The following is a 17,276-nucleotide window of genomic DNA, read 5'->3' as shown; positions in this document are numbered from 1 at the left end:
AGCCTTGATGTATTTGAAATAAAACATCATTTCTTTTCCTATTAATCTATACTCGCCGTTAGTGATAGCTTCAAGACAGCCTTATATGTGGTATCCTTAATTTTCTTTTTTGACACTACAAATGCTTGACTCTTGAGAACTTCCACAAAAAACTTGGCGTTGACAGACGGGTCGGTCTGAGCCGAGAACACGAAACTTGTTGCCTTTTCGAAGAACTTCGTCGAAGAAAGAAAGAAAGAGAAGAGCGAAGGCTTCGAATCAACTTCAGGAATACATATGTATGTAGTAATATGTCCATATGATATATTACCGAATACTATTAACTCCCACAACAAAAACATGGCATTTTTTTATGATTACAAAAAATCAATAAACAAAAGATCGCAAATACCAAAAAGCAATTACAACAACATTCACTTACACACCTGTTTTCACCTTTCATCTTGACATTCTGGTTACGCTTCTTCATTACCTCATGCGCTCGTAAGACATTGCGTAAGATAATGCAGAAAAAGAAAGAAAAAAAGCAATTAAATAAAACCGAAACCAGCTGCAAATATGTAAGCCTACACACCAACCCGCTTACATACAAACACTTTCACCTACACACCGCAGGCAGCAGGCAACAGGGTTGAGTAGAAAGTAAATACCGGAATGTGGTATTACGTGTATTGTATTCAAAGAATGTAACAGGTTACACGGTATGAAGCAGAAACTCGAAAACGCAAAAACAAAAAGAAATGCAAATACAAAAATAAAAACAAAGCGAAAAACTGTCATAAAAACAAAAGCTCAAATAAGCTGTAAGAAAAGAAAGCAAATCGATTTGCTGCGGTTGTCTGAAGAAAAACACTTTTCGGCGGAAGAAATGAGCAGAAGTGACATTGCAGCCGCACAGCACCGCCTAGCGCTAACAAGTGAAGTGTGGCTAATAAAATTATGGCATTATCGGTGTTCAGAGAAAACGCCGACTTTTTTCCGCCATTTGAGCCTCTTCTTAGAGCTTGATTAAGTTTTGTGGCAACTTCGAAACTAAGTCAACGCTCTCGCATTGGCAGCAATGAACCCAAATGCTTTATGCTTTATAGGCATGCGTTAGCAATGCAATTACGTTGTAGCAACAACAATTTAGTGAAGAAAAAATAACAGCAACAACGCAGGAGCCGTGAGTTCGCCAAAAGGTGGCGTTGTCGACGGCTTGTAAGCTCCAACGTTGGAATGAATGACCTTCAGTGTAAAGTGGCTGTTGGGGCGTCGCTTGTTTTACCAACAAACTTATGCACTTACAAACACACACATACATACATATACTTGTATACATAAAATGCCACCCGCCACTAGCTGCTGTTGTTTGCTTTTTTTATGAACTTTGCTATTTTCTCACAACGCTCGCGATTTTCACACAACGCCTGCGCCGGTTAAAGACAGCTTAGAGAAAAAATTTCAAATCTGAAATCTAAAAATATACAAGTACAACGTTTATGCCGCAAATGCGGAAAATGTTACACTTTGCTCTGCATTTTTCGCTTATCTCACACATTTAAATAACAAAACGCTGCTTTGAGAAAGAATCTGGCCGCTCATTCAATTGCTGAGGAAAAGAATTGAACGCAGCTGCTTTGAAAAAACGACATGAATGGCTTTTTAAACTTAAGCGCTGATTTCCCACAATACTTAACGGCTTATGAATGAGCTTTTCTAGAGATTTTTTTGCTTGAGCGTGAACTGGCAGGTTTTTGTTTTAATTAATGGACTTGCAACTAAGCTTGGTTAATATGATTCTTGAATAATGTCTGAATGGGTTAGAAACTATTTATAGTACCTCAATTTAAATAATAATCCACCACTTCAAGGCTTTTGGCTGACTATTTTTCAAATTACCTTACTAACTATTTTTGCATGTCGACAATCTCTGCTCTTTATTGCATTTAATGCTAAATTCATAGTAAGATGTTATCATCTTTTCATGTCCAAAATATTGAAAAAACAAGAAAAAATTTTAATTTTGAATGCACCAAGGCTAAATTCCCTTCACGGGAGCATTTTTGATGGCACAAAAAATGCAAAAATTTCTCAATTCTTTTCTTCAATATCTTCAGAGATTGTGGCGATAACTTGGAAAATATCTATACCAGATTTCATGACTACGCCTTGATAAATAAACAAATTCTCCATACAAAGACTTTAGTTTGATCGTTGAGTTTGTATGGCATTTCAGAAACGATATCTCAAAAAGTGAGAGTTCGCATATACATATAGTATAACATAATATAAATGAACCCATCGGACAGACGGACATTTCTAAATCAACTAAGCTCATTTATATATATTCTTTAGAGGTTCTCCGACATTTCCTTTTAAGTGATACAAACATTGTGGCTAACCTAATATCTCGGTCGGTATAGATCACATATATTTTAAAATTGTTAACAATTAATTATATATTAAAAGTCAAATTGATATTCGATACACTGGTACTCTCTCTCTTTTCTGAAAAATTTTTGCTGATATCTGAAAAATTATCATTATTATTTGTATTTGTTTGCTTACATTAAATTTCTTCCACACACTTCGTTTACTATTATTGTTGTTTACGACTTGGAAACAGGTTGAAGAGAAAATCTTCCTAATTTGTCAAGTGTTTAGTTTATGACGGCACATGCCACAGATATCAATCTCACACTGGTTGCAAGTGTCGACATGTGCGGCACTTGTTATACAAACTGTTAGGCAATCAGTTGTTTCAGAAACTGGTATATTTTTTAAGCATTTTTTTGAGAGGAAAATGGTTAGCATGCTGATATTTAATAAAAGCTTTTTCTGTTATAAAAAAAATAAAAATTAAAAATGCAAGTAATAAGCGGCTCAGTATTGTCAAAGTGGGTATAATTTATTAGATGGCACTTCTTTGATAAAATTGTTTTAAAGTCTTGACTCTTATTTCAATTTTCTAATAACTCAAGGTTAAGAGAAGAGCAAAAACATTATTATAATACTAACTTTTACACACACACACTTAGTTGTACCAAAATGAAGGGTTTCGGAGTTTTCCGTCATCGTATTTTGGTACAAGTTTATGGTGAACATGCTCCGGTTGAAGGAATTTGCTATAAATAAACCATTTATTATTTAAGACTAATAATTTCCGCTTGAAAAACGAAGAACTACCAAAAATGTACGAAAATGAAAAAGTGAAAGCGTTACTCGACGAAAGTACCTGTCACCCACAAGCAGTCACTCTTTTGGGAGCTATTTCAAAACTTTTAAAAGTAGCAGGATACAATCGAAAGCAAAAAATTGGACTATTTTGCATGTCTTAAATACCTCTTGAACGCTATGAAAGGAAGTTGTTTTGCATGAGATTGGACTAGTAAAGAAGAAAGGATTCATTGATGATCCTTATTAAAGATTATATGTGAAACCTGGCCAATCAGCCAAATCAAAGGCAAAGCCGTTATAATGGTGACGGAAAGGTGTGCTCAGTATTTGATGAGATCAGAAGGCTGTGCTGTATTATTATTGTATAAAATTCCCGGAATTAGCGACTAAACACGAGGCAACAATTTTTCAACATCCAGACAACGCTCGGCCTTATAAAAGACCAGTTTCGAAAACAGGGGCAAGGAACTTTTGCCTCACACGTCTTATAAGCCAGACCTTGTTCCTTCTGTTCCCATCTATGCAGAATGCCCTCATTGCAAAAAAAAATTCTTGGCCGCCGAGGTCGCGCAGTTCTTTAGAGATGGAATCCACAAATTGCAGGAATGATAGGAAATGTTCTAACTTCAGATGGGCAATGATTTAAATAATACTATTTTACAAAATATAATACTTGCATGAATAATACATATCATTTATATAGACCCACGAATAAATATATAGACCATGCTAACGAATTTGGTATAGTATATCCTCTCAAAGAGCATCTAAAGGGATTATGATAGGAACCATCCATAAATTTTTACTGTTCACGATTCCCTTAATCTTGAATATATACTGGTTGTATTCTTCTGGCTGTTACAAAGATCGGGTCAACTATCAGCAAATTAAAAATGGTATGAATTTGGTTAAGATTCAGCAAAACTTAGTTTTTGTGTTCTTGTTTAGTCCTCATTCTCATTGACAATATTTCCTTCTAGTTAGGTTTTGATAGATTTTCTGCAAATTTTCAGTTTGCATCATAAAACTATATTAATTGCTATTTTGCTCTTTATAATTCCATTGGAAACCCAGAAGTGGAAAAACTTTAATGTATCTATGAGTACCGCATAACAATTTTCAAGCGTTTAGCTATGCAGTTTCAAGCGTGGCAATTCAGCTAAACATTTTCAAACCGAAATTCAAACTGCATTCGAAATGAAGCAATAAACTAAGCCCCCGCATGCATACAAAAAACAAGTAAAAATCATTAATACGAGTATATACCCACATTATGTACTAGATACGTACGTATGTACATAATACATAACAAAGCGCCACAAACAATGCCGAAAATTCTTGAAAGTTATGCAATTCACAGGCACAAAACAAAACCACGCTGGGAGTGAGCTGTGAAAAGCTTAAGTTTTGGGGGCAGCTGTACAAACAATTAATTTGGTAAATCTCCAGATGTTAAGTAGTACTTTGATATGGAATTATATTGTGTGTATGTGTTTGTGTGGAATAGCAAGGCCGCTTGTCTGTGCTGAGAATTGTAGCAAGTATTTAAATTAATTAACTTAATTTCCATGAAAATCAGCTAACTGAAGTTAAGTAATCAAATACTTCACTTAATTAACATATAAAACTTAACTTTTTTCTCATCTAATTTTAAGTACACATTTTTAAAGAAAACATTGGAATGTTAACTGCACTTTTGTGGAGCTATAAAAATATAGGCTTCCAGTTATGGCATTAAAACTGCCATAATCGCGATGACCTGGTAAAAAAAAAAACAATTTGTTTAGCCCACAATGGATTTTTACTGCAAATTTTTCAAATACCTGCATTTTTTCTTTTATTTTTTTGCGGCCTTTGTTGCCGATAAATGCCAATTTCCAGTCAAACTTAATTGTTTGGTTTGCCGAATTTCCTTGAAAATGCTTGAATTTGGCTCTGATTTTATAAATAATAATTCACCTTCAATATTATTTGTTATACACTGGAATTTCATTTTTCATTTTTTTTTTTGATATTCTTTGTATTTATTGATTTTGGAATTATTGATTTTTCTTTTGTCACATTGCCAATTGGCGCACAGCAGCAATTTGCGAAGCTCATTAAAGTGCGACAGTTGCGCGTGCCGCCTCGTCTTAAGCCTGCAGTTATAATAACTGTACTTTATTAACCTCAATACATCAATTATGAATAAAAAATGTCTTTTGATTGAGCAGTTGTTTGGCTACCAAAAATTATTATATTTTAAATTGGTGCAATGAAGATAGCATAATGTTAAGAAGGATTGTTATCTTTTTTAGACACTCGCCTCAGTTAATTAGTAATTTTGGTTAATAAATATAAGTGAAGAAATTATTTTTACTGACGGACAATCAGATGCGGCTGAGGCCTTCAAGACTAATTCAGGTCTTATATGTATGGCTTAGTTAGGAAGACGCTTGAAAATCGAACTTTGTTGGGTATTATTCCCCGAATTTCGACTAATTTCTTTTAATTTTTCTTTTATAGATCGCACGCCTTTCTTCATAAAAAAAAATTGTATTACACATCTGGTCAAATGAGGGTTGTAGGTGAGCTAAACTATATAGTACATTCATAGTCATACAAAGATCTGAAATCCAAGTAACACTTAAATCGAATACACTGAAAATTAGGTTAGGTCTTTTGGCTTAGTATTAAGTGTAACAGCTGCGTCAAAGACAGAGCCTATTTAGATCAAAATATCAGATCCACGCATCTTTAGAAAGATGGCTGGAGGTCCAATGTTTATTATGATGATATCGGAATAAAAATCAGTCTGATACTTTTAAAATTGAACAGTTGCTTGTAGGTAATACATTATACCATCTGAGCAAATTTTATTCAGACTGAAAAATGCTACTGCATTAAGAAATACTTTAAAACAAATCATTTTGAAAATAACACATTGTTATTTCGACACGATCGAGGGCACTCAGAGCTACATTATCTCGAATTGAGTGCCACAAGGCTTGGCCGTAGGCCCTCTACTATGGAACCTGATGTACCACCCCCTCGTAAAATAAAAATACATCAACCAAAAAACGCGAAAAGAATTGCATATGCGGATAACTTCATAGTGGTATCAGAGGCAAAACATCTGGATGACCTCAAATGCAATGATAGCATGAACACTCTTCGGCAATGGCTTGCTATCGTGAGTTAAGAGTTGGCTGAGCAATTTGCAGTCTCCGTGGGAGAGATATGAGTTGGGAGAAGGTTAGGTTTGGCGGATTAAAGTTCCGCACTCCGGCTTTGGATGCTTCCTCCTACTACAAAAAGTGTGTGGCAACATTTTGAATGAACCTTAATCTGAAATTAAGATAATGAATTAATTATAATTTTCGCATACTGATGAAGATAACTACATTAATTCCTTACTGTCTGAAATATTTGAGAGAGCTCTTAGAGAAACAAATCTAGTTTTGTCGAAGTCCGAAATTTTTTTATTTTATTTATTAATACGTATAGTTAGGACACCATTGATCCAAAACTAGATATAAAAGAGGTTAGTTAGAGGTTAAGTAGAGGTAGGTTGACGAAAGTAGAGAGGTAAATTGTGCGTGGCCACAGGTGTACCTGACAATCTTCTCATAAAACAGTCAATTCCTAGGTGTCTACTTTCGATAATGTGACAAAAGTCATCAGAGAAGCCTCTTAACTGAAAGATCATCGGTGTAAAAATGAACTGTATTTAAAAAACAAAGCTTTCATTCACAATATTTATTTTGCTCTACAAGACATTCATGTAACTATTTATAAAATCCATCAGATTTGAGCCTTCTCGAGTGACTCACAAAATAGTAAATGCAGAACTAAATACCAAAATTATAAGATCATAAATTGTTTGACCTCGTAGCTAAATTTCAATTCACAAGCTTCAAATTTTACTGCCAAATGCAACTTCGAAAAAAGCAAATAATTAAAAGAATTTTCTACTTTTAATCAAAAAACAACTTAGTTACAGTGATTCATCTTTTATTTGCCATAATGATAGGCAATAAACATTAGCATTAAAATAGTTTAGTGTTCTACGATGATAAATAGAATTTTAGATTAGCATTTACCAATCACCATACTAACTCTTAGCCGCAATTAATTAAGACAATCTCTCAAGTGAGCAATTAGCTGCAGCGCACCCCCATTTAACGATGAATTATTACAAAGATGCAGCGAATCGCTAACACATAAATTGGTTATTGCAACACAGACCACATGCTTAAACGAAATTGTGGTAAGCCGATATCTAGTGCAGCATAAAAAAAATTAGAAAATCAAAAAAATAACATAGCTATCATAAACGTAATATCTAGTTCACCAATAATTTGGGCGTCATCGCATCACCAGCCAAAATAGCTGTGGTATCCACTGCAGCGCCATAATGTGGCGTCATGTAACCAAAGCCACTTAAAGCCTTAAATTACCAGCATTTTTTCAATCAAATGCGCCTAAATTGTAAGTCTGCAACAAAAACAAATAAACAAAATCCCGCTGCAATGCTCTTAAATTAGAGTTGTTTTTGAATTTGTTGTTGTTGTGCTGAAATATTTAAGGCCACAAACTGGCGCTGCGATTTTATACCACACACTTGTATCCGTTGCACTCGGGGAGCGCTGCTGCCACACAAAAAATATAATGCCGCGCAATTTGTTGGACAAAAGTTTGAAGTAGACTGCAACAAAAACACTAACAACTTCAAATTATTTAATTGAATTACTGTAAATGAGTGCATATTATGTGACAAGCTTACGCAAAAAGTTACAGGCTGCGAGTACTTGCTGCGACTGAGGTAGAAGTAACAAAAACAAGTGGATTTTTCCAAATTTTTTCTTTTAATTTTTTTAAATTTTAAATTTTTTTTTAAATCTAAAATTTTTTTTAAAGTTTTTTAAATTTTTTTAAATTTAAAATTTTTTTTTTTCAACTTAAAATATTTTCAGTCTCATTTCGGTTTTGTTGTTTACCACCAACCACAAATTTGGTTAAAAAATTAGTTCACTCTGTGGTTTGTATGTTCTTCAGCATTGTCCGTAAACAGAAGCGAGTTTGTTGCTTCAGTCTTTTGTTTAGTGAGCACACGTGTTTGGCCATTGTAAGGTGGCCAATACAAGGAGGGTTTTATAAATTAACCGAGGCGGTATTTGTTATAATTTAGACGATGAGTAAGTGCTAGCAAAAGTTTGAATTTCACTGTCCTCAGTGCATTTTCTTTTAAGTATATAAGAGATTTTTCGATTAGAGATATTCTAATTTTGGATTATAATTTAATTTAAACAGGTCCCAGAATCCACTTATGATGAGATTGTCCATAACAAATCTGAGTCGCTTAGCCCAAGAGACAGTAAAAATACAAGTTTAAGGTGGTTTCCAGGATTTTACTTCGGAAAAATATATCAAAACACTTATAAATTCTTTGCTTATGAAGAAAACCGGTTACAAGCATTATTTTTCTTCCAAGATGCTGGCCATTTGTCGAAATCGCCTGATATTTCACCATTATAGTATATAGCTGCCACACAAACGATCGATCAAAATTAAGTTCTTCTATGGAAAAATTTTTGGTTTCGCAAGATATCTTGACGAAATTTGCCAAAGAATATTTTGAAAGGCAACCCTACAATCTCCGAACATATTGTTCAGATTCCATCACTGTGGATATATGCTGCCATACAAACTAATCGATCCAAATAAACCACTTGTATGGAAAACTTTTGTACTTGAAAATATATCTTTATAAAATTTGATATGGATTATTATTCGAAGCAATGCTAAATTCTCCGAACATATTGTTCAGATCGGATTTGTAACATATCTGTTTTCAAATTAAGTTTTTCATATAGTAGCTATACACCTTTGAGGCGTCGTCAGATATGGAAAGTTAAAAAATTTGATTTTCTTTGTTTTGTGGGTCTTCACTCTTTTCAAAGCAAAATAAAGCGATTTTTTTGTATAAAAAAATTTCTACGCAGACTGTTATCTTAATAAAACTTACTTTATAAAATAAGCCTATCACTAAAACAAATTCAAATTTATACAAATATGCTACACTATGCACAACACACCCACTCATTCATTCATGACTCCACTTCACTCAAAGACAGCGCACAATTTCACTCATTCATTTCACAACAGACTTGTTACATTTTCCGCTTATGCTTTATAAACCACATTTGTGTAAACATTGCATAGCAACACAATACGCAGCAACATGTATGGTATATACATGTGTGCATGTTGCCAGCAACATTTTGCGGTAGCGACAGCCCAAATAGGTAGACGTGCCTGCGGTTAGCACAGCAGCGACACCAAAACAAACACCGAACAACCGGCTAGGCTAGCCAGCAGGCAGGCAGTCAAACGAAAAGCCAGCAACTAGTAGCAAGCAACAAGCCACACAACCATCAACAAGTCAGTCAAAGAGTTGAGCAAACAGCTGCAGCAGCCACAACCAAGCCAACAGTTGCCATCGTAGCGCAGGGTTACTTACGTAGCGGCGCAAGGCTTTCCATTTCTTCAGTTTGTTAACGAAACGCAAACGATGCAGACGCGCATCCACGGTAGCTGCGGCGAACAAGCAACTAACTAACTATTTTGCATACAAAAAATTGTAACTCAATTGAAGAACTACCTTACTGGATTTTAAAGTGTGTGTACATTTTCGTTGTTTCTTGTTGTTTTGTGGCAACGACTAGTAAAAGTGACTTCCTCGTGCGCCTTTCGATTCGAAGTGTTTGCGATTTGCGCATAAAACAATTATTCGAGTAAATCGTAGCAAAAATAAGCGAGCAAAATTGCTTTCGATACTGCGTTGTAGGCAAAGCCAGTGGTGTGTGTCCAACCAGTGGCTGCAAGCGGATTAGAAATCTGCGCAACGGAGCCAGTATTTCACCAAACGCCACCAGCCGCCACCCACCGCAGTTGGCGCGCATGCTTGGAAGCCATTGACGCCTAGCCATTTTTTTTTTTTTGCTCTCGCTCGAAATTTTCGCCACTTGCAGTGAATGCACGATACGCGAAAAGCCAAACAAAGTGCAACGCGGTGAAAATCGTTTTCGTTTTTCCTGGCAACGTTCATACACTTAAAGCGCGCAGCGAGCGAATTTTCTTTAACTCTACTAATTTGCAGACAAAGTGTTACTTTGCGTTTGATGGCTTAATTAGTTGCAAGCGCAAATGAAAACAAACAACGAAACCGCAAACTATTTTCGAAAAAGTGTGCAAGAAATCCGAAGCTGCGCAGAACTCTGTAAATAATTAATGCGCGAAAAAGAAAGAAAAAGCGCAAAACAGTAGCTGCTAAAGTAAAGTTATAATAACAAAAAACCAAAAAAAAAATAACTGTAAAAAGTAGGTGAAACTCAAGCGGAAATTGCAAAAATTAGATTTATTAGCAAAAGCAAAAACAAAAACGCAAATTCTGCACGCGTGTGTCTGTGTGCGTTGTGCGCAAGTGAAAAGCTCTACAGCTAACGGCAAAGCATTGATTCTAGTAACTGAAAATATTTAACTGTACGTTCTGCATTATTTGTGAGTAGCTGACAATTGAATAGATTTTGAGGCTATTAGAAAGTCAAGAACACGCAGGCGATATATTTACAGTGGTGAGTACAAAGGTCTAAATGAGAACTTTAAAATTACAAAACATTTCAAAGTGTAAAAATAAAAGATATTAAAACAATTACTGAAAATACAAAAACAAAATAATAATTAAAATAACAAAATTTTAAGAATAAAGAAAATGTGAAATTTTTAAAAATCAAGTATATAAAAATTGATCTTAAAAATATTGCATAAATCCAAAAAAGATAAATACGAAATCAAAAAAAAAATTTTTTTTTAAATAAAAAAAGTATTAACAATAAAGCAAATGTAATATTTTAAAAAATTAAGGATATAAAAAATTAACTTAAAAACATTACATAAATTCGAAAAAATAAATATGAAATTAAAAATAAAAAAAAATATTTCTGAAATATGAAAAACATATTATAAACGTTAATATGAAAAATAAAAAATAAAAAATAAAAATAAAAAAATATTTCTGAAATATGAAACAGTATTACAATAATTAATTTGAAAAAAATAATAATTACAAATAACAAAATATTAACAATAAAGATTATGTGAAATTTTTAGAAATTGTATATATAAAAATAGATCTTAAAAATATTACATAAATTCGGAAACATAAATAAGAAATTAAAAATAAAAAAAAATATTTCTGAAATATATAAAAAGTATTATAATAATTAATATGGTACTGGTAGCAGTAACAGAACGAAATATATGACATATACATAAATAAATGTTAATGAAAAAAAAATAAAAAAATTAAATAATACCAGAAAAAATGTAAATAAAAAATTATAATATAATATAATTAAAAAAACACGAAAATCAGCAACAATTTTAACATTTACTTAGTTATTTTTTATTAAACAGAAAACTGCAAAAATTGGAAAAATGATTTTTTTTTTAATTTAAAAAAAATTAAAAAAAAATTAAATAAATATATTATAAAAAAAATAAAAATAACAAAAATTAATCAAAAATGAAATAAATATCTGCTATTAATTATTATTATTTTAACTAAGCTATTCAATACTTTTCTCAATATGTTAAAGCAAGAAAAAGGTAAAGAACTTGCAACAAAATTTGATTGAACTCAAAAATTGTGTAATTGTAAATAAGAGAAAAAATTTTGTGTGGCCGAAGGTCTTTGGGAAAAGTTCTTAAAATGCAAATTAATGAAACAGGAGGTTATTTATTGCGAGCAACAATTCAATTGATTGATTGGTGAAATTGATTTGTTGACAACTTCAAAAACGCAAAAATATTGAAGAAAAGTCTAAGCTGTAAAATAATCAACTTCTCTAAATCTTTACTAACAGAATGTTTTCCCAAGAATGCCATAAGCTAGTTTGCATAGAAAGACCGTAGAAAAAGAAATCACTGCTTTTTCCTTCTTATTTGTTTTGAAAACAATTGTAAAAACATTTAGAAAATGTGGCAATGAAGTGTCAACTGTTTATTTGACAGAATGTAAGTAAATTTTAGTTTAATTATGCCATATTAAGCAACCCGAAGTATATAAATTAAGAATTTTCTGTTAGTAAAACCGAAAGGTTATCACTTTTGCCGCAATTCGGTATAATTTTTTCATACAAATTATGAGTTCGTTGCAAAAGTCTTTTGTTTGATTTTATATATTAACGTCACATTAGTAAATTTATTCTGAAAAGTGCAATAATTCTTTGATTACCATATAGCAGTTGAAGTTCAGTTGCTAGGCCCAAGAGGAGTAGTGATCCTTCAGGATGCCTGCGCTTGACGTGAATTTTAACAGATTCTGCGGCTTCGGTGCCGATACCTCCTCCAATGTATCATACCGTGGAGAAACCAGATGCTTACAGCATAGTCTTGCCAAAGCGTGACAAGTGCACAAGAGATGCTCCATTGTTTGCCTGGTGTCCTGAGATTGTCAATACACCAAACAGTGACCATTAGTATTCCCATCATGTCGCTACAGTTTCTTCTATCGATTACCAATAGGAATTTTGGCTTCGTATGAAATGTAGTTCTAGGTGTCTTGATTAGTAAACCTTCAAAGTCTCTAAAAAACACGACATAAAATTTAATAATTAATATAGAAAATAGATATTTATATTTAGGCCTGGGGATTTTTTAAATTAAAAAATGTTGAATTCAAATTGATAATTCGAATTTTTAATACCAAAATAATTGATAATCATGCATACATAATTTACATTGACAAAAAATTAATTTTGTTATAATTTTTCATTCTAAACTGGATATTAAATATCCAATATTATTCAACATAAAAATTTGTTGTTGCAAGATGTATACAAATTTTAGCGTTCCATTAACTCTTTGATTATATTTGGTAGTGATATTTTATTTCTTTGAAATAGTTTACAATATTAACCATCAGCTCGTCTTTTTCACTAAATTTCTTTCGACAGAGTATTGCCTTAGAATCTGATATTGGGAAATATTCACTAGTGTATAGAATACAGTGAACATGAAACTAACTTAATCTTACTTCTCTATCGTTTTTATGGATTTATGACACGGAAAATACTTAATTTTAATTTTTAATTATAAATTTGACATTAATTTTTTTCTAATGCGATATTTGAGTTTAAAACTTACAAAATAAAAAAGTTTTATTAAAAAATAATATAATTCATTGTTTTTTAATACATTATTTACAACCCTCTATCCATATTATTCATATTCATATATACTTTTTGGTATATTACATGACAATGAAACTAATATCAAAAGTTAGCCATATTCCACGTATTACCTGCTTGCTTTCTTTACAATAAAAATATTTGTAATTAATATTATTTGGTATTTGAAAAGCGAAAGTGGTAACTAATGTGCTTACTTAAAAGGAATTAACGCGTACAAACATTAAACGCGATTAATATGCTACCATAAGCATAGTTGAATTATTTAAATATTACATTAATATGTAAAATGCATAAAATTAACGTAAGCCACTTAAAGAAGTAAAGCGTGAATGCCAAGGTTTACCAACGCAGTCGCTGAGTTGGCGACCAATAAGCAGACATTTACATATGTAAATGGCAGAGCAAAGCTTTGAAAGCTAGTAGCAGGCATTTCCAATAACTGACTGAAAATAATTAATTGAAAAAGAGGAAATTATGAAACTAAGCGTGAAAAATGCAATGGAAAAAGTTTACACATGAAAGTTTTTCTACAGAATTTGAGCTGCCAAAGAAGAAAAAACGCATTATTTGAAAAAAAAAAAATTATTTCTAACATCAATTTTTAATTTTTTAGCAGCCAAAACTTCGCTTTACTTGTTAAGGAAATTTACTAAAGGCATGAGTCTCATCTATTGTGGTTGTACAGTGAAAAATCAGGCAAGAATCTGACACATTTTTGGCACGCTGCAAGTCAGTAGCAACAATAGCAACAAAAGCAATGCACAATGCCACTTTTACCCCGACATTGCTTTGGTCTTTAGTACTCTTTCCACTATTATTTAGTATTATTAACTGCTTTCATTTCAATTGACCATTTCGTATAATTATTTGCCTAATAAATGAAAATGCTGTAAACAATTTAATTTCATTTTATTGAAGGCAAAATTAAGAGCGTATAAAAATATGCTACGCACACACACATGCATTTATATATATTTGAACAAATGTATGAGCAGCGCATAAAAGCTCTAAATCGCGCAATTACCATTACCACAATGGTTGGACAACCGTCAAACGCCGCAATTGGCCACACAGCGATCGATAATGAAAACAACGCCGCACTGAAGAGCAGTTGAAGATAAAAGTGAAATAACTGCGCTGTCACATGTTTGTCTGCATGTGTGTGCGTGTATTTACGTGCTTGTGGTGGCGAAATGTCACCGGCACGCACAAATTTTATGCTTTCTTGTATGTCGCTCGCTCTCTGTGTCTGTGTGTGTGTTTGCATTTTTAGTTGTTTTTGTTGCTTTGTGTGGTGTCTGCAACGCTTATGTACAATTGTGTGCCAACATTTAAGTTAAATACTTTCTAATTACAACAAAAATGCTGGCAATCACAGTGCGTTGGACAAGTGAAGTGCAGCCAATCGCGATACATAGACGTACACACATACAGCTGGTTGGTCATAGTGGTTGCAAAAATGTAAAAAAAAATTGTACAAAAAATATTAAAAAAACCAGTGTCTTTCAAGGCATGTGCAAGTTTGTTAATTATTTATAAAAATTTTAATTGAAATTACTGCGCTTTGAAATTTTTGAAAATTAAACGGAAAGCTCCAAAAAAGGCTTTGATTTCTAGTGAAATATATATAGCGAAGTTATCAAGGAAGTAATGCTGCATTTCAGTGCAATTTAGTGGCTACCGGTGACGATTACAACTAATATATAAATAGTTCGATATTTATGAATTTTTTGTGGTGGAAAATCCTTAGAGTTATGTCAGGCAGTCTGCAAAATACGAATATTTTAAAAAAAAACACTTTTTTTGCTAGATAATTTTTATTATGCAACCTGCTTGGCCTTTGAGACAATATGACAATTTTAGAGTTATTTCAAGTTCTTGATATTTGGTGGCTCGTTACTTTTTATTATTTTTTTTTTTTTTTTGAAAATTTCAATATTTACTTTGCCTTTTCACTAAGTTTTTCCATGAAACATTCTATTGAGATCTAAAAACGGAAATATTAGCTAGACTATAGAATTTATTCAATGTGGAGCTATTTGAAGTTAAATTCATGCTAAGTTCCAATCGGTTTCATTGATTTATAGAACTTGACATTGACTTGGTGCACTTTTTCCTTCTTCAAATGGGTCAGTTTCCCATAACCAAACCTGAGTAACAGCATACGCCTTAGCTTACATAAACTTTCTAACTATTATACCTTCTTTTACATTAAGGTTAAGATGAGTTTTTTGATATATATATAGATATGTAGATAAATTTTGAAAGAAACAAATTTTGGAACTTCTTTTAAGAAATTATATTTTGTTTGGTTAAAAACATTTCGCAGGTGCATAACTATAAGTCGACTTTCCACATTTCATATCATTACATTTGACACGGACCAATAAAATCAATTATTTTTTCATGAATTTTAATAGAAATCTTTATTATTGCCTTCACTATAGACTTCTAAATCAATACAACTATGCCAAAGTTTTATATAGTTTTCCATACACTTGTAATTAAGTTAAACTGAGATGGCCTTTAGAGCCTTCTAAAATTTTTTTTTTTCGATTTCGGCTCTTTTTTCTGCGCTACTCGCTGGATTGTTGAATGGTTTCAACGTAACATTTATAAACCCACCTCTCGCCTCCAATAATAGTGCATTTGATGATTGCGGGTTCTCATCTAAGTTGTCAAGCATCTCTTTTGCGACCTCTACTCTACAACGCTTTTGTAAAAGATTCCGATTTGATAAGCGTTTAACACGTTTCAAAACCAAGCCATAACCATAATTGTGTTGAGCTGCTCCTTAAGAGATGTTGAGAAACTCTGCTATCTCTCTGATGTCAACACGACGATTTTGAGATTTCTTTACCTTTTCGAGTTCATTGTCATTGACAGAGATCTTAAAGCAAGCTGATGAATTAACGACATTTATGATGAAAAACTTTTTTGATCAAGCCTACTGTATATGTATATACATATATACCTTTATCGATTTCATTGTCATTGATGGAGGTGGTTGGACGACTAACATGAAGCAAGCTTTAGATGACTTCACGAATGAGGAAGCAGTCCGGGTCAAATTTGATCAGATGGTATATGGGCACAAAAATGGAAGCATAGATATATACATTTATGTATAAGAAAAATTAACTAAATTAATGACCTAGATATCCTATTATCAACGGATATTTAAAAGAAAATGCACTGAGCTCTCCTCCAGGTATCATCTTTTTTATTAGGTATGTTTAACTACTTTTGACTTATATGCAAGAGAGAGTATTATAAAGTTGACTAAATAATAACAAATAAGTGCCTTAAGAAAATCGTTCAAAAGATTTGAATATTAAGACAAAAACTCCCTGCCCCATTTATTTTTATTTTATATACTATCGTTTTAATTTGATAAATTTTATATACATATATTTCAAAACTCTAAACAAATAAAAAAGTGCTTTTATGGCCTCATCAAGCAAATTCGGGAAATTATTTCTCCTAAACATATCCCTATTTGCATATAAAACTAAATTGGATCTTTGTTATAAAGAAAAACCTCACTTTAATATTTTGAAAAATATTTCCCAAATCTGCTATTTTTGAAATGAAAATTAAAATTCAACGCGCACTACGCCAAAAGTGTCATAAAATTCGTAAACTCCTTACTTGAATTTTAATATTGCAAACCCTTGCCAACTTAACACACTAATTCCATAATTTTCCTGCTTCCTTGCGTAGGCACGTGCTTATGAGCTGCCTTCCAATGCTCATAAAATGCTAAGAGTACCCAACTATTGACTTAAATGTATGCTGAGCGCGCATATATCATGAAATGCCAATAAAACGTTAAGTAAAATGCGCCGTTATTTACTCTGCGCGGACGTGATTTTCAATGAA

The 17,276-nt window shown here is 32.5% G+C and overlaps 1 protein-coding gene across 1 annotated transcript in view; it reads left to right on the top strand.

Annotated features, from left to right (window-relative positions):
- The first annotated feature begins 9,717 nt into the window (after positions 1-9,717).
- Positions 9,718-17,276, top strand: part of LOC126756081 (proteoglycan 4) — a 40,872-nt gene continuing 33,313 nt past the window's right edge. The window contains exon 1 of the mRNA XM_050468906.1: positions 9,718-10,775. The gene's annotated coding sequence lies outside the window, so the exon portion shown is untranslated. The remainder of the gene's footprint in view (positions 10,776-17,276) is intronic.

The sequence above is a fragment of the Bactrocera neohumeralis genome, chromosome 4 (genome assembly GCF_024586455.1).
Source record: "Bactrocera neohumeralis isolate Rockhampton chromosome 4, APGP_CSIRO_Bneo_wtdbg2-racon-allhic-juicebox.fasta_v2, whole genome shotgun sequence".
NCBI lineage: Eukaryota > Metazoa > Arthropoda > Insecta > Diptera > Tephritidae > Bactrocera > Bactrocera neohumeralis.
Note: the sequence above shows the minus strand (reverse complement) of the source record. Positions and strands in the feature narration are given on the sequence as shown.